Below are 18,907 nucleotides of genomic sequence, written 5' to 3' on the forward strand. Positions count from 1 at the left end.
AAAGAGCAGAGAGTATGAAGATGATTAGAGAGACTCAGCCACAGACATATTTGTGGAGGAGTGAGGAGTCTGTTGTGACCAAAATTGGCAACTAGCAGACGTATCAGAACGGTTAGCCTAGTTAACATCTTTTATTTGTTTATGTTGTTTCTTAGCCTTAGCCAGACTTAGCCTTTGGGTGACAGCGTTAGCAGCTACGCAAATGCAAACTCTCCCTCTCTGTAGTGACATGGTTTCAGTGACAGGTGAAAGAGCAGTGCGTTTCAAGATGGTTAGAGGAAACACCAGCTAAATGTTTGAGCCTCAGTCAGACCCAAACTCAGTTGAGCAGTCTGTTGAGACCAGAACCAGAGACGTATCAGAACAGTTAGCATAGTTAGCATCTTAATTCTTATTATTCAAAGAAACTCAGTGAGAAAAATGAGCTAAAATGGTTATGAAAAACAGCTCTGTGTAAACTTAATTCATGACATGGAGATGTATGAGTGTATTCACATACATCTGGAGTATGCAACACTGTCAGTTTAGCTGCTGTCATAAAGTCCTCCTATTAAACCTAATGAGAATCCTTAAGAAGTTGTAAAACTGTGGCAGCCATCCTATGATATTGTTTTTAAGTAATATGAATACATAAAATTTGAGTGTCCTGTCCGCCTCGGTGCTGCTCAGCAGAAGACTGCCATTAAAAAAAAGAAGAGGTAAGACAAAAGATGTGCCTTTGAACGTCCAATGACATTTTACATTTCATATTAACATTTGCTCGGAAGATCAATGTGATATTTGCTCTGAGTTCCTCTGGCGGCAGAAGGAAACGCACCTCGTCACTTGTTTAGACTGCAGCTGCGTTCAGGGCGACATTCACACACAATAATGAACATCGGCACAGGGCAAACAGAAACACTTGATCAATACAGCACATTGTATCTGGCTACTCAATTTCAGCACACTTGTATATTGGCTTCGATATGATGGAGTGTCACAGACAGTGAATATATCGCATGCTGAACCGAGTCAAAGGAGTAAAGTGCTTGAGAGACAGAGACACGAGGGAACAAATGTAGATCTGTGCAGAGTGAGATGCTGTTGATGTACTGTTGTTCAGAAGTGGGTGAGATGGTTGTTTTGTGTAGACTGTACTTATATTAGTCATATCAACTATTCAAAGTTCATTCATTCAGCACATTTTTTATGCAAACTGCGCTTTTCTTTCACACACAATCAAACACATCGACGATACACCGGTACAGATTTTAACTAGAAGTAGTACGGTGGCCCTGAGAGCTCAAAGCTTAAGAAAACACAGGCAAACAGACAAAACATAAACAAATTCAGAAAACATCTTCATCACTTCGACAACACGTGAGCTGCAAATACTCACAACACAACGGGAGTGTTTCCAGGGGACACTAAACAGTAAGCACTTGTGTGACTTTTCAAGTTAAAAGCATTGAACAAGTGCGCATGGATGTATTATAATAAGGCATCCATACACAAGCCCCTAATGATAAATTTATAAATCTTTGCGACCCTCTAACTTTTCCTAAAGCCCCACCATCAGGCTAAAACTAACTGTGCAGAACAAATCTCATTTCAGACAAACGGTCGTGAAGTCGTTATGGCGTTTTGGATAATTATGCTTTCTATAGGGGAGTTTTGTGTTTGTCATGACTCTGACCTTTCATTTAACCGCACTATAATAAAATAACACACAGGTAGCAGAGGTCTGTCCACAGTGCAGAGAGAGGACTGACAAATCTAAGGACACCTGCAAAACCTCCTGTTTCTGCCAGAAGAGTTCAGTTGATTTGAGATCTGGTGATTGATTGATGATTCACTTTCATCACTTCCACGTGACTTGTGTGGAAGCATCTGCATTCTTTCTGTTTCTCCACCAACTTAGTCAGTTTTTTGCATGTCGCCTTGTTCAGAACCTGTTGACCACACTGAAAGCATGCCACCATCACTGCACGTAGATGAGCTGTGCATCTCAGACGTGCACATGGACAAGTGCAAGAAGAAAGAATATGAGGAACCCATGAGGACCTCGTCAGTTGCTTTGTAAATCAGGTGAATTGTTAGTGTTAAATATGAAAAACTGGGTGTCACAGGCCTGAGAAATCTTCAGGGTTAATGCTCTTTGGTGACATAATGTATGTGATAACCCTGTGCCTCATTAAAACAAATTAAGAGTAAACTCCGTATTTTCCTGTACCTTGTAACATGGAGGAATCTCCTGACGTGCATATGTGTGTACGTGTTGGCTTCCTGTGTGTACATGTAGACCTTAACATGTGTTCTGCTCTGCTGTGTTCATACATGCAAATAAACAGATTGTATGTGTATGTCTTATATATATATATATATATATATATATGCATCCCTCTATACTAGCATGCTTTCACACTGACGGCTGCCAAATATGAGCCTGTGCATCAGTAGTATGTGTGCATCTATACACACGTACACACACACACACACATATATATATATCAGTGTATGGATATCAAGCTGAGCCCCTGATTTCCTTCCACTCTGACACATGATTTCCCTGGGAAGCCTGCGATGCCACACGAGAACAAAAGGGGACCTGTACGCAGCCGAGCGCCTATCTGCCGCACACGCCACTGTTAATCAAAGACAATTAAAAAGGGCCCTGCCAGCAAAGGCAGCCATAATGATTTATGAATAAATTACAGGGCTCATTTGTATGCCATAGATCATATTTGTTGGGCACGCTCCCCCATGTGGAGCCAGATCGGGGTTTCTCCAAATTACTATGTGGAGATAACACAGCTACAGTATCTCTACTGGAAGGGTGGGTGAAGCGGGTGCTGGGGTGGAGGGGTGGTGTAAGAGTTCAACCTGTCCATGTTATCTAAGAGAAATGGAGCGCTCACAGAATCTGTTGCAAACTTCTAATATACTGAGATTCAACAGCTGCTGAGAAGCTCTTTACATGTTTAAGACATTTCTGCAGCATAAGGAGTTCATAGCTTACTCCTGTTAACTGAAATCAACTGTCACTGTCTTCAGCATCATGATTTGTTTGTTTTAATTATTATTATTATTATCATTATTATCATCATCATTCGCATTATTATTTTATATGTTCTCAATGTAGATATTTGCACATCCAAATATCTTAGATGGAGGTGCGTTGTAAATTCCACTTCAGGCTTGGAAATCCTGCACATCTCACTTGTTTTTTGTATTTATGTGGCTTGGTGACTGCTTTGTTCCAGAAGTCCTGACGGCTGGTTTTAAGGCTCAGTTTCTGAATACAGGCTGTGTGCATTTCTCTGTGGACTGAGGCTTTGATACTTTCACAGTATTAATATAGAAGCTAGACCTGATCTATAATCACACTACACATGGACAGAGACCTTTACACTGGAGGGAGCTTTAAGACAGAAACATTCTCTATGTCCTGTACATTGCCTCACAGTTTGGAGAGACTCCCACAGTATCAGAGAGGCAATAATTGCAGTCAGTGTGTGTGAGATGAAACTTGACCCGGGACTATAGCAGTCAGAGCAACACTATTACAAATGGTGATCTGATAAGCAGAGATGGAGGACATGGGAACAGGGAAATTTTGAGGAGTGGGTCAGTGCTGGTGTGTGGAGAGCAGCTGATGAGCATCATTAATCTGTGGGCTGGCATGAATCATCACTCATAGATCGCATTGGTCAGAAGGTGCCTCACTCACCAGCAAACCCCTGGAATCCAAAGAGCGTGGAGACGAATGAACGCGGAAACACAAGATCTACTGCAGAAATGCCTATACAACTAAACCGCAAGAGCAAATAGGAAACGTAGACGCAGCCAGATTATGTTTTCTATTAACATGATGAGGATGTCGTTAAATCACGTCCCCAAATTTACTGATACACATCAGTAAAAATGTTCACAGACAACACATTTGCACAAAATCCAATTATACTACTCCAGCATTAATAAACTTTTTTATGGCTCTGTTTAAACTCTCACAGCTCTTGGTTGAGGTTAGAGAAAGACGCCAAAATCCAACCGTTTCAAATAGTTTTAAAAATGTCAAAAAGCAAACCACCATCTGCAAAAATTCCATTTCTTAAATAGGGACAAAAATAAAAATAAATATCCATCAGTTTACCAAGACAAATGCAGAACCAGACTCCTCTCTCGCTGGTGCAGAATATCTTGCCAGAAAGAACGGCAGGAAGAGCAGTTAATGTCGTAACAGAAGGCAGTAACCAGTTGTTTCATGACCAACGTGTCTGTGCAGCTGCGATGGACGGCCAAGCGAGCTCAAGAAGATGAAGCTTTATGGTCAGATTTGAGTGCCTCATTGTCTATACATGCGTTTTATTGGTGTGACTAAATGCTGCAGATGCTCCTCTCACAGACAGTGATGCAGTAAAAGCCAAATTAATAGCCATTATCATTCACAAACATTTGGGAGCCCACAAACAGATGGAGGAACATTTCAAAGACAAAACTCTTTCTTGATGAAGTCAGTTGTACAGTTGTATCAGCCACAGCTGAGCAGTGGGCAGACGAAGACGTGTGTATTCAGTAAGTCTACAACTAGATTAAGACTGAGCCGCAGGTTTAGCTGTTTCTAGACCAGAGATCCATTGGTGAACCTGAAGGATTCATGTTTTCATAGGCAAATGAATTCTGGTTTAACTCAGCTTCACTCAGTTTGTTGTCTGTGTCATCAGAGATAGTGAAGATATGATGTAAAACTAAGGACGTCTGGTTATTTCCACCACTTCTACTTTCCTTGTTTAAGGTTTCTAAACATCTGTTCAGGAGTATATTTGACTGCTCAACAGTCATTCTCTGGCATTTCAGTACTGAGCATCAGTGTCACACTTTGAATCGTGGTTTTACTGACCTGATTTTATGATCTAATATTCATTTTGATTCTATTTCCTGCACATTATGCACATTTTAATTAAAATACTTACATATAGCACCTCATACATAAATTCCGCACTGTCCAAACTAATACTCCACATGATCTAAGAAGTGTCCGAGCGGCGAAAAGATACGAATCACAACTTCCACAAAAGATTTTCATATGATCTTTTAGCCAGATCGCCCACTCATACTTATAATACAGTACTTTGTATAGTATTGTAATAAGGTTTCAGCCAACAGCAACCCTTTAGTGTGATTAACCTGCGAATTATTATCACATAGACGCAAAGCAACAGCTGTAATTCCCCAAATAAACATCTGGCTTTAAAGCCCATAAAAATAAAAAAATCCAGCCTTGAATTAAAAGGTGTATCTTGTGTTTAAAGTCAGACTTTATAATGTCTACTGAACAGCAACCACTACAGCCACAAGTGACAATTACAAGATGATGCTAAAGCATAGTGTAATAAGAAGTACAAGAAGAGAAAAGTCACCAAGTAGGTGAGCACACTGAGGAATATTAGCAAACATTAGCCACAATAAGTTAATATTCATACCAGACAAAAACCATCAGTGTATTCAACTGAGGAACATGTTGCTCATCATTTCTACTTTACATTTGTAATAGAAACACACCTGCACACCAACATGCACAGTATCACAGGTGCAAGTTTTACTCAGGTTTCGATCATATTCAAGATATGACACCACCTGGTTATCATCCCTGTATAGAGGATGCAGTTATGTGAGCAAACAAGTTGCAGCCAGTAGTTTGATGTCATGATATGAGCCCTCCTGCAGTCTCCTCCTGCAGACTGGACGTCCCTCCAGCTGGTGTCAACCTGCTCGCTTATCCCTGAATATGACCCTGTCTAAACCAGCAGGTATGTCTGACTATGTACTGAGCAGAGCCAGTAATTAATAAAGTGCTTATTTGAAAAGGTTTCCTTCTCCGTGTGCTTACACACAAACCAAAGTCCTCCAGCTGCAGCAGCGTGCAGATATCACAGGATGTATCCGTTGTTTAGTAAATTACAATGCCTGCAGTGGAAAATATCAGGGAGTTATTCTAATAAATGTTGACATTTAGTACAACCAAGACTCAGTCCACTTTCAATGTATTTATCAGAAAACAAGCTCACCTGGCCCATTTGAGCAAAAAGGCAATTTTCTTTCCATTTGCAAATTGTTATGTCCAGATTTTGATATGCCAGAGGAGTACATATTCAGGCTTCAACATACATTTACACACAGCCAATACAATTAGGATGAGATGGGTAACCATTTTAGGGCCTTTAACCGTGACTAAAGCTAGGCAAACACCTCTCTAGTTTTTCTCCCTGATTCCACCTGCACAAGTCGAGCTGCATTTAAAGAATCAATTAAGGTGGAGATGGAGAACATTGCGACTGACCTTTCAGAGAGGGAAATTAAAAGAGCACCTCTGGCTTGTGGGAAAAATGAGGGGTGGATAAGAGGGTTCTTTCTGGCTGCCTTTGCCTTTTAAATACACTTACAGTCAGTCTTTTGTGGGAATTTGTTTTGTGGGAAATGAATGAGCGGGCCATATGGGTGACATTTACAGAGCTGGTCATGCAAAGGCCGGTCATGGTTCAGTCGCTTTACTGTACTGGATGGAAAATTAACTGAAGCCTGCAGTATTAATATGGGTCACTCCTGAAGTGTACTTCACTGGGCACGGCTAGACTAATGTCTTTGGGGCGAGGCCATCAATATTAAGTACAGTTTGGTTGACAATTATCTTAGAGGGGGAAAGGGACGTGTTTGCCCCCTGGGAGAAGAAGCACGTAGTAAAATGGTTTCCAATACATAACCTCAGCTGGATGAATATTATATCTCTTTGTGGCTTTTTTGTAATTGAATTGCTCATCTTCCTACTGGTTATTATTCATATTTATTATTTATCTTTTCTCATCTTCCTGGAACAAGCTGAACAGCCTTCACAGAAAGGATACAGTGGCTTCAGGAAATAGTCAGACCCCCTCACCTTTTGCACACTTTATTGTGCCATAGATTTTATTGTAAATGGATAACTCATTACCATCAAGCTACACTCAATAGTTCACAATTACAAAGTGTAAAACATTCATTTTAGACCTTTTTGCAAATGTATTAAAAATCAAAAACTGACATCTCTGGATAGATTTGTGTCATTGTCGTGCTGAAAGGTGAACCGTCAACTCAGTCTTAGGTCATGTGCACCACAGACATATTCAAGCACCTCTCATTATTTGGCTGCATTCATCCTTTAATCAATTCTGACCACTTCCCCTGTTCCTGCTGCTGAGAAACCCCCCTATACCATGGTGCTGCCACTACAATGACTCATGCAGCGGTGCACAGAGCGATGTCACACAGGCTCAATCTGGTGCTACACATTTAATGAAGGTTTTCTGCAAAGTGCAATAATCACTAATCACTTCAGGTTCACAGTCACTACACAGCGTTATCTGCTTCCATCCTGTTAACAGAGATTCTCCTTGTATGATTTGCTCACGCTAAACTAACAAAATACCAAAACACCATACAAGTGTACAAAAATAAACAATTACCACAACTCCAAAGCTCTTAATAATCTGTCACTCATTTATATAAACTACATATAACACTTGTTCAATATAACACCATATTTCGTTACAACAGTCACATTAACAGTGAACAATCACAACAGCGGCTCCCTCATCTGAGGGCTCATTGTCTAGACTACGGCCTGCGCTCTGATTAATGTAATGGCAGCCATGAACTTAACATTAGCTGCTAACTGGCTAAGATTTACCAGCAACAGGGTCGCTAATAAACACTAAACTTAAAACTTAACAGTATTACAGAAGTCCAGTGTAAACTTCCACTACAATGACTTATTGTGCCACATTTACCATAGAGATGACATTAGCCAGGTGATGAGCAGTGCCTGGTGTTGGCAAGACAGTGTTTGGATTCATTTTAATGCCGTGTGACAATCTCCAAGCGGGCAGTCATGTGCCTTTTACTCAAGGTGGCTTTTGATTATCATCTCTGCCAACACAGATGCTAGCATCACCCTGGTTCGCTCCACAAAAAGTCAACTGCAGAAAATAAACTCTCTGACAAACAACAGTTTATGGCACTGACAGGTTTTGTTCAGCGGGGTAACCATCACTAATGAACACCATTTTATAATTTTGAGCCTAAATACAATCACCAAAAGTAAAAAGCTAATGTTAGGCTATAAACCAACTACACCACAGTCACTTGACTTTGACATCACCACCACTAAACTTCAACTTGTAGTTTGATTTAACTCCAACCTCTTCTACAAAAGCATTTCCCCTGACGAAGTTAGAAACATTTTGTATTAACATAAAGAGGCAGTAAATGTGGACTGATAGAGACTGGTAGATCGGTTTTCATGCTCAATGTGATGACTTTCAATGTCCCCTACAACCTCTGTAACCTCATTTACACACTTGTTAGCAACAGGCAATTTTTACACAAACATGGCTTAAAGAAATCATGACCGGGGGAGTTTACTGACATATTTTACGTGGCAGAATAAAACGTGAAAATGTCTTGAGATTGTGTTAACCACAGACTTTATTTCAGCCATCTAAAAAGAGTAAAAATAAAACAAGAAAAGCTAGAATGCTAACTCATTTCCGGGTTTTAGGAACTCAAACCTGCGGCACTGTGGCCCACTGGGTCGCCGGCCACCCGTTTACAAACATACTAGTCTCCAGAATTCAAACATTCAGTTCATTTTGCAGTAACCATGAGCACATAAGTATAATTTATTCATATTTACCAGCATCATAAACCAGCAAAACCAGCCAATCATACCTGTGAAGAAGTCAGGATGGTTTATCTGTCCATTCCTCCATTAATTATAATTCTTTAGTCCATAGCGTCCGCAGGAAAACAAAAAGAAAACAAAAAACAAGAAAGTGTTTATTCATAAAAGTATTCCAGGTTATGATGTTGTCACGTCCATTACATTGCAGACGGTCGAGCGATTTTGTTCCCTCCACATTTCAAACATTTTCTCTCCTTCCCTTCCTCACAGCAGGGATGTTTGTTTTCGTTAGCTTACTGGCTACAAAATGGAGGTCTCCCAGCAAAGATCGTCGTTACACGGATGACGCAATTCTTTCAGTTCAGAGAAAGCGGTGCTATTGGCTGCTGCCGCTGTCAATCATTCTATCTTGAAAATAGGCGTCTGCTCTATCCAATAAGAGAGGACAAAGGGGGTTGCGCACTTCTGAGCCGAAGCTGAGTGGCTGTAAAAAAAAAAGTGTGAAATGTCCCAGCTGACAGCTGAAAGGCTGCAGGGGGAAATCATAGACTGTATATAAAAATGTATATAATACATATATATGTATGTAAAAATGTATAGAATGACCATCAAGGGGCGACTCCACTGGTTGCAAAAAGAAGTCGATTGTATTGAGGTCCATAGGAAAATGACCCTACTGCTCACTTGATTTGTTACCTCAGTAAAGGTTTTCGTTATGTGTTTATGGTCTGAATCGCTTGTTTGACGTATTTCTTCAATACAACGTGATGTTCATTTTTCAAATTATGGTCCTGTTTAGAAGAAAATAGACGTTAAAACAGAGTGGTGGGTTTAGTGCGTGGCTACTGCTTCATTGACACACAGGGGCACCTGCCTGATAATCCGGATATGACGTCAGAGCAATGTGTCCGACATTTGATTTGTCATTGTGTTTTCAGTTCATCAAAGTTAGCTCCAGCATGTTGTTTGCCTAAAAATGTCTTGCTCGGCGTCCAGTTGTTCTATTAGACACTCAGAGGAGTCGGCGGTTCAGTTTTTTCCCGGTAAGTACAAGCCTATTTCTTTACTAGGCAAAATTAGCCTCCCTGTTAATATCACAGTTCAGCTAGTGCTAGCGTTAGCTGATAACTTAGCGATTGCTATGCTAACGGTACCTGGCCCCGCTGGGCAGGTAACCTGTGTCAACCTGGGTTAGCCCCTGGAGGTGTTCAGTCAAAGCCCAATAAAAAAGTGAATTTAATCTACGTTAATCTAACGACGTTTGGTTTGTGTTTCTCCACATGTGACCCAGTTTAAGTGATCTGCGTTAGTGTAATGCGCAGCGTTAATGTCAGTTAATACATTGTCCATCAAGACGTCGTGATAGTTCAAGTTAAGATAACGTGACGTATATAAAATTTGTAGACAAATATTTGTCATATAGAAGATTATTCATTTAATACTCAAACCAGTCCTCAACTGAAGCAGACATTCATGCACCTGTCCTGACAGCTGATCGATATTTGTAATTAACTGCGATCCACCGCATCTTAACTCAAGTGTTTGTGTTTTATTGTCATTTGAAAGGTTTCCACACTGTGAAAACTGAGTGATCTGTGGCAACAGAAGGAGGACCTCATGTACAGAGCAGCGCATTAGTTTCCATTCATCTGGTTGAAGGGAGACTGCATGGACATCCTTAGTTCTCTAATGTGCCGGCTCAGACCAACATCCAGCTCTTTGAATTGAATTGAGGACTCAGTGGTAAGAGTTTGTCATACAGCTGTTGGTGTGTTGTAATCTGTTCTGTGATTTATCTTTTAATGAAAGCTGAAAATCCTAAAACAGTCTGTGTTTGTCTCTGTGTCCAGGTGCTGGCCAGACTCTCCCTTCAGCAAAGGGTCTGTCCTTGGTCCAGGTGGGACAAGGACAGTCCTTTAACTTCAATGTCCTGGAGGAGCAGCCTAGATCCTCCAGCAGGGGTCTGCCTCCTCCTCTTCCTTCAAACGATGAACAGCATGGCCCCTCATCCAGGGCTGTTGGACCCCCCCTCGCTCCAGCACCACTCCCCTCTTCTGTTCATCCACCTCCTCTGCCTGGACTACCTGTACCCAGGACCAGAGCCTACAGGAAGAGGCAGGCGACCCGAAGCTGCTGTGGCAGAGCGGGGGCCGCTTCCTGGAGGAAAAACCCTCCGGCTGCCAACGTCATACATCTGCAGCAAGTGTGTCCAACCCAGAAGGATTGACACTGACCTCACTCACATTGCAGGTGTGTCTCACTGTGACTGTTGGTGGAAAGACTGTGGAGGGAAGGGATGAAGAGAAGACAGGACAACGTTTTCTATCTTCATTTATAACTTTTAATTGACATTATTTATAATTATTGACACTGATGCTGTGACCTCAGAGACGGATGTGTTCACCTCACACACTCTTTAGTGTGAACTGAACATTGAGTTCAGATTGTGAAGCAGGTGTCAGTGTAGTACAGCTCATGTACATTAGTTTTATTCAGAACTTCATTGTTGTCATTGAAAATGTGTTTAATAAATAAACCTTCTAGTATCTCTAGATCCTGTATTGTCACTGAAGGACGGCCACATTTAAACATTTCTATTGTTGTTGATTAAAGCAACATAGAAAGTCTTGTGATTAATTACAAATTCAGGAACTGCTGCTGCAACTGTTAAAATTCATACCAGATGCACTCCATAATAACCAAATTAAAAAACTTTATTTCACATTAAAACTACATTAATTTCAACAATTAACACCACTGGAGATGTGTACAAAAGAATGTAATAAATGGATGAATTGAATGTGTGCAATTTATAATCAACGGTAGCTGACAAATTAAAAATAAGATACACTTGTGAATGAAGGTACAGGTGAACTTCACTGTCACAAGACAAGTTTGCATAATACAGAGAGGTGGACGAATCTTATTTAGTAACAAGTATAAATTACAGTCGAAATGTAAAAATAATGGTTATAATAACCTGGCACAGCTCAGCCAGGAGCCTGTTATTGTCAGGTTGCTGATGCGGGTGGGCGTACTTAGCGTCCTCGGGGAAACAGGTCAGATCCACCCCTCACTCCTCCACAGCTCCACCCTCTCATCCAAATATGGTTTCTCTGGCTCCAAAAAACCAAGATGGCGACGTCCCAAATAAAACTGATCAGCTCTGCTTTGACCTTGGAGTTGCTCTCATACCTGAATTAAAAGGTGTGAGTTAATGAGTCTAAGTAGCCAATCAGAATCAGTTACTGTCAGTAGCACCTGTTGAGACACTGGTTGCTATGGTGACTGTGGCCACCAGGGGGAGGAGGGGACAATATACATACACAATTCCCTCTGTCTCCCCGCAGATAACAGCTTTTAAGATGAAACTTGTGTCCGGAAATTAGATCACAGAGGGAAAACTACAAGTCCTATTGGAAAGATCTTCTCACCACAGCCATCCTAAGGCTTCAATAAAGAGATTGATATCTTTTATGTGTGCATACAGATTACGGTTGAGGTTTCATCGCAGTTTAGAACCTCCCCTCAACTCTGTTGGGGGCAAGAGCGTCAGAGCTCAGTTTAACATGGGTGTCTATGGGAGCTTTGGACAGCCCTCTCTGCACTTACGGGGGATTTCCTCAAAAACCATAAAAGATATCAGAATGAAACCAAAACTGGGTGATGCAGGACAAAAATCTCTACATTTTGATATAAAAATTGTTAATGAAGTTTGAAAATTATGGAATTTTAAACAGTTTGTCTGATTTTTCTTTTAGGAAAGTTTTCAGGGATGGCAGTTAGAGTGCGTGTGATGTCATCCACTCTGGCGCTGAACATTCCGTGCAATACACACCCATTATAAAATCTGAAACTGTCTAAAAATGACACAAAACGTAAACTATGCTTTTGTGAAAACCATAATACAAAATCAAAATACTGATTTGACCCAAAAGAGTCTGAAGTCTTGCGACCCGTTTAACGCTTCAACCATTTTTCTATGTCAAAATATGACGCAGAAGTAGAACTCCAAAGAGGGGTGGGTTTGGTTGTTTTCATGATGTCGCCCCATTCATTCTCTATGGGAATTTGTTCGCCTTTTATCGCCATTTGCGTCGCCATGGTTACTTGAATCAATAAGAAAAGTCATAGCACACCATTCCCTACTGAGCCGCTTATATTGATATATATATATATTGCCATGTAGTTCCTGAATAACTGTGAATCAAATATTGCACATAATGATAAGTAACTTGACATCATACCATCAGTCAGTGTAGTCCTCATTGAACACAGTGAGATGCCCGGCCCTGCTGTGCTCCATGTACCCCGCACCACCAGCGGCCCGCGGGGGCCCCGATGCCCAGCCTACAGCTCTGCTGCCTGGGGCCCGTAGTGGCAGATGGCCAGGACAGGCTGTGCTGAGCGAGGCACTGCGGGTATGGAGAGAAGCCACAGGATGCTGAGCTGCACACACACTTCGCACATGTGCACACACACACACACACACACCTGTGTTCATGCACGGGTTCAGCCGGTGACACTGATGCAGTTAGAATGAAGTGAGAAAATATCCAACACTGACTGTTTTTACGTTTGACTTTTACCTAAACTCAGAGAGTGTTGGGGAAGAGACCCATACATCCCTCATACATTTCTGCAGCACGTTATGGGATATATGAAGGTCAATAATCGTATTTTTGGATCTTTAAATTCAACAATTATCACACCACAAATCACCCTGATTCACTGATTTTTACTCACTATTTATTTAAATACGATAAAGTGGATTATTGCAGGGTCGCCCACTCATGATATACTAGAAGAAACAAGAGGGTATGTTGTGTGAATGTGTGCATACGTACCTCCACCTTATTCACTTTTACCTTTTACCTAAGTGAATTTGGTGACTTCATTCCAAACTCATTCGTGGTCATGTTTGATTTGAATCAACTCCAGTAAAACATATCTGTCTCTATTTGGTGCTGGGCAGGAAACAAACAGTTGGTCATTTTACTTTTTCATAAAAAAACAAAAAACATGGGATAAACATGAGGCTAAAATGTAGAGCTAAGAGGAGCTGAAAATTTAGAGTTTTGAAGCCTTAATACAAGGTCAGTATCTGCCTGATATAGCATCACAGCAACACATCGGTCTAACCACATCCACTAAACGTAACCTTAACTGAACCTAAACCTAAATCTAACCTTAAAACATGTCTTCACCTGAAGATCTCATGATTTACATTATGGGGACTTTCTTTTGTCCCCATAATGTTGAGTGTATGTGAGTAAACAGATTTAGGTCCCCACAACACGAGTAATACCTGGACCACACACACACACACACACACACACACACACACAAACAATACCACCTGCAGGGGGGAATGGGAGATTATCCTCCTTGTGACAAAGTTGAGGCTAACACATTCGCTCAGACGCACATAGCCACACACAGTCTGAGCTCTGACAAACACAGGGAGGCTGGGGTGTTGATGCACACTGAGTGCCACCTGTGCCCGAGCACAGAGAGATCGAAGGGCAAAGTCCCGCGTCTCTACAGGGAGGACAGACTGGCACTGGTGAGCAGGTAGGCATGAAGGGAGCCGAGCCCACCCTGTCCTACTGTATCAGCTGGCATCTCACAGATTAACACTTGGATGGGCAGATAGGCTTGTTAACTCTCATCCACCCCCGCCTACCACACGCACACATACACACACATACACACGCACACACACACACACACACACACACACACACACACACACACATCTAAATCCTCCACCGCAGAGAGCAGATTTCAGGCTCATCGTCTCCATTCTGTCAGGGTGGAGACGTGAAGTGATGGCGGGTGTACCAGAGAGATTCCATTCAGGATTAGCAGCACTATCATGGGTGGGAATCGGTGGAGAATGGGGAGTCTGAGCTGTGGTGTGGGTTGCCAGTTTGGGTGGGGGAGGGGGGGGAGTAAAGGTGGGCTGGGGTGGGTGGGAGAGGTTGTGGAAACAGGGAGTGAGGCAAAGATTAAAATGTGTTAGCAGATAAAAACACTGATAAAGAGGATAAAGTGATGGCAAGTTATCATGACAGTTCTCTAAGTTACAGACTCACAACATACAAACTGAATTGTGTTACTTCATCAACAGTAAGGACATGTGGTCAGTTTGCCACTATGTCCCTGCAGATATAGTGTTATACTATATATCTGACAGATTAGTGATTCCACAGTAGATTGAGAGAGAACACAGGAGCACGTGCTACGATATGATGCACAAGTGATTGAAATAATTGGGAGTCATCTGTCACAAATACAAGTAGAATAATAAAACATGTTCTGTCAAGATAAAAAAATATTTAGCTGCATCAGATCCGATCATGAAGGAGAATCATATCACTGTGCTGTATCGTGATTCGTACCATTCATTTCTTTCCAATATGTCAGGAGAGAGAGCCACAGTCGCATCGTTAACACCAGGGACCAGCTGATCGTGCTGATGCCGGCCGACATGGCGCAAGAGTGACGGACGACCCTTCAGAAACCAGGAGGAGGACTCAAAGAGGATGCAGTGAGAGCTGGGTCCAGACACCAGAGACTGATGGAGAGCAGGGGATCGTGGCGCCGGTGAGGCCCCGGAGGGACTTCCTTGAGTGTAGCGTTGTGTTTCACAGAGACATGGCTACAGGAAGTGACTCCAGATCTCGTCTCGTACACGGCTCAGGAGGACAGGATGGAAACGTTTTTTGCAGCCCAGCCTTTGAACTGTCGGCTGTGGGACTACGTCGTCCATACTGAACTCCCAGGGAGCTCTCACACGCCATCTTGGTTGTTGTTCACACCTCCACCTCATGTGATGTCATCCACTCTGTTACCGTGAGAACCCAGACACTTCATGATCTCCTGGGACTTCAACTGGACAAGACTCACTTTGACTCAGTTTGTGGACTGAACTACCAGAGGACACATGGACACTGGACCTGCTGTTTGCTGATTTTAAAGAACCCCGGTGATTCTACCTTGATTATTACCTTTTGTACATTTGCATTTGTAGATTTTTTTCTATTTATTTAATTATTATTATTACTAATTAATAGTAGTTTTAACTTTTTTTTTTTTTTTTTACTCATGCCATGTGCTTTTATAAACAAAGCAGTTTCCCTGCAGGGATCAATAAAGTTTTTCTGATTCTGTGTCTGCGTCTGCATCAGAGCTTTTATCATGAAAACACAGAGGATTTCTTCGTCTGTCCCGGAGCATCTGCGATGAAAAGATGATAAATGTTCCTCATGTGAGTATGCAGGGTCCTAATCTTTCCACTGACCAACACGCAGCCTTCCCTGCCTCAGCGCAGTATATCACGCTGTCATCAGAGGAGCGCCTTGTCTCTCCATCTCTCTGCCCCTGTATGTTTGTGCTAACGCTTTCCAGTTGTGACAAGGGATAATGATTGGTGAGCCACAGATCTGGGATCCCATCAGTTAAAACTACTCACAGTGACAGCTCTTCTACAACAGCAACACACAGGAAAGAGCTGTTGTTCTCTCCCCCCCCCCCTCTCTCTCCCTCTCCACCACCTCTTCTTATAATCTGATATCTCTTCACTTTTTCTCACCTTTTTTCACTCTGTCACCTGTAACCCATCACTCCTGCTCCTCTCCTGCCCCGTTTCTGGAGTTTAACACCAGCAAGAGATAACGACGAGTTTATTATCAGGTGAACACCAGCTCTCTAATTTACGTGGCTGTGTTTTCCTGGTCTACCAGGTCATACAGAGATGTAGCAGATGCTTTTAATACACAAACTGCTCCACCTGCTTTGAAGGCGTGGAAGTCTACGATGTTTACGAAGAGGACCGCGGCGCCTGAGTTGGGACACAGCTTGTAAGTGGAAAGCTTGAACATGGCTAACTGCATTAAGCTAACAATCAGAGCTATATCACAACAACAGCGCACACTATGAGGGGAACTGGGAGACGGCTAACACTGCAGAAGTCCTTAAACTCCATGTAGTGGAATGGGAGTTGGTCATTTTACAACACTGCTGTGAATATAATACAAATATGGAAATATGAACGTTGCTGGTTGGACAGCTGATCAGCCACATGTTCAGTCTAGTTATTTTTCACTTTGCATCACTTTGCATGTTCAGCTGTAACTGCCAGTTATACTGTGTTATGATGAGTCCTCTGAGGAGCTTAAATGTGCTCAGACATTTCACAGCAATCTTCTAATTATTTAAGAAAAAACTTCAGGATAAAGGTGGTGCGGAGAATCACCCAGCATCCGTCCTCTCAGGAACTATGAATATCCACAGCGAGCGGCTTTGGACCAGGACATCCTGTAACATGACCGTCACGTCATTTCACTCACTTGCTGATTTTTTTCCTGACAAGTGTGAACTGTAACTGTGAAAGTCGCCTCAGTTCTTTAATCGCCAAAAATAAAAAGTAACCAGTTATAAACCTTGACCATAAAATGAGCAAAATCCAGAGAAATAACAGAGAGAAAATGATTCATACAGACACGCAGCCACTCGGCTGTTTGACTCCAGCTGAAAGAAAACGGTTGTTGAAAAAGATTCAATCAGGTTGCAATGACATGAAAGAACAGATATGGAGGGATTATAACAAAGACGCAGCGTTGGACCATGTCACCCACCTAAACCAAGAGAGAGTGGAGACAGGACGAGTGGAGAGAGGACGAGTGGAGAGAGGAGAGCAGGAAAAATGGGGCGAAAACCCAAAAGTGAAGATGTGGACGAGATATAAAACAACTGCACAGCGGCTTCAAATGGAGAAGTATGAAAAGGAGCAGACAGTGTAGAGAGGGCGAGATGAAAGCAGGTCAACCGAGAAATTTGAAGGACGTTTTCTGAGCTGCTTGACCACGACGAGAAGCTCAAACTGACAATTAGTAGATGAGTTAAATGATTCATTATACTGGTCTTCAGAAGAAAAAAAAATCACACCAAGAATATGATGGCTGTGGAACTGAAGATGAAAAGGAGTTAATGACTTACACACACCGAAAAAAAAAAAGAGAAGAAAAACTACACTTGAAGCAAACGTGAATTGACGAGGATGAGTAAAGAAATAGAAAGAGAAAATAGAGCTGAGAGACGTAACAAGGTTAAAGAAGGACAGCTCATATTCACCAGTAGGTACACTAAGACCGGCCCTCAGGATATAAGAGCGAGTCAGTGATCTTATGGTAAAACAAATGGGATTAGGAGCGGATGTAAAGCCGAGCTGTCATTGGACAGTAAAGAGGAAAGGGAGGTGGTGGGACGCAGTGAGAGGAGATGCCTAGTGGCTGTACAGATGTCTAGCAGTGTTGATATATGAGGGATCTGGGAAAGCGGTGGTGTGAGCTGCCAGACAGTGGCTAAGTGATTAGGGACGTGTGGCGTAACCCTGCGCCATATTTAGCCGCGGCGGGGCGCCCGGTCCCCCGCCATCTCCCCGAGGCCCAGCGCCAGATGTCGAAAGCTGCTGCGGCACGCCTGGCAGAGCAGGCTGGCAGCAGGGTGGCACAGCAAGCCTGGGTACAGTGAGGATAACACCACCACCCCCTCCACCCCCCTGCCCCCACCATCATCACACCAACTGCTGTTCATTCACGCATAAGCAGAAATACACACTACAGCTTGAATGAGGGCAGGAATAACACTGGCTTTTTATTTACATAGAGGAAAGTCATGGGCAAGTCAGTGTGATCCACCTCTCATGATCGTCTCTTCATATGTGTCAACTTACATTTTTGTGTTTGTGACAAAACACTATGTTGATTATCTGTGGGAATCTTCTACTCAAACTGATTCTGATCAGATATTTACATATTTATATCTGTTGTGAACATGGCGAGAGTCTCTGTTTTCACACAAACACACACATTCACCACATGTATGCTGTGAGCTAGCTACAGCTGACATCTATACAGTCAGAATATTGATAGTGTGTGGTGAATAAACAAACACTGGAAACAACAGTCTGGACTAATGAAGACTAGATCCTCATGATATTTGCTGAGCACATACGATTCCTACAGGATGAAGGAATTCATTTCAACGACACGGAGCGACACTGATCATTGTTGGTTCCTCCTACTTTCACATTCTGAGTTTCCTTGCATAAAGTCATCACCTCAATTCCCTTAGATGTGTCACCTTAATTATTGGACACAAGTTTAACATATTAATTTGTGTCGTATATTAAGTGGTGCGATATTA

General features: G+C 42.2%; 1 long non-coding RNA gene across 1 annotated transcript; it reads left to right on the forward strand.

The window, feature by feature from the left end:
• The first annotated feature begins 9,620 nt into the window (after positions 1–9,620).
• On the forward strand, positions 9,621–11,207 carry LOC147818319 (uncharacterized). The gene is made up of 3 exons (XR_015438098.1): positions 9,621–9,738; positions 10,262–10,438; positions 10,546–11,207. It is a non-coding gene; the product is annotated as an uncharacterized LOC147818319 (long non-coding RNA).
• The last annotated feature ends 7,700 nt before the right edge of the window (positions 11,208–18,907 follow it).

The sequence above is a fragment of the Seriola lalandi genome, unplaced genomic scaffold (assembly GCF_002814215.2).
Source record: "Seriola lalandi dorsalis isolate HSWRI2012SDOR001 ecotype SW California unplaced genomic scaffold, Sedor1 jcf7180002054646, whole genome shotgun sequence".
Taxonomy (NCBI): Eukaryota; Metazoa; Chordata; class Actinopteri; order Carangiformes; family Carangidae; genus Seriola; species Seriola lalandi.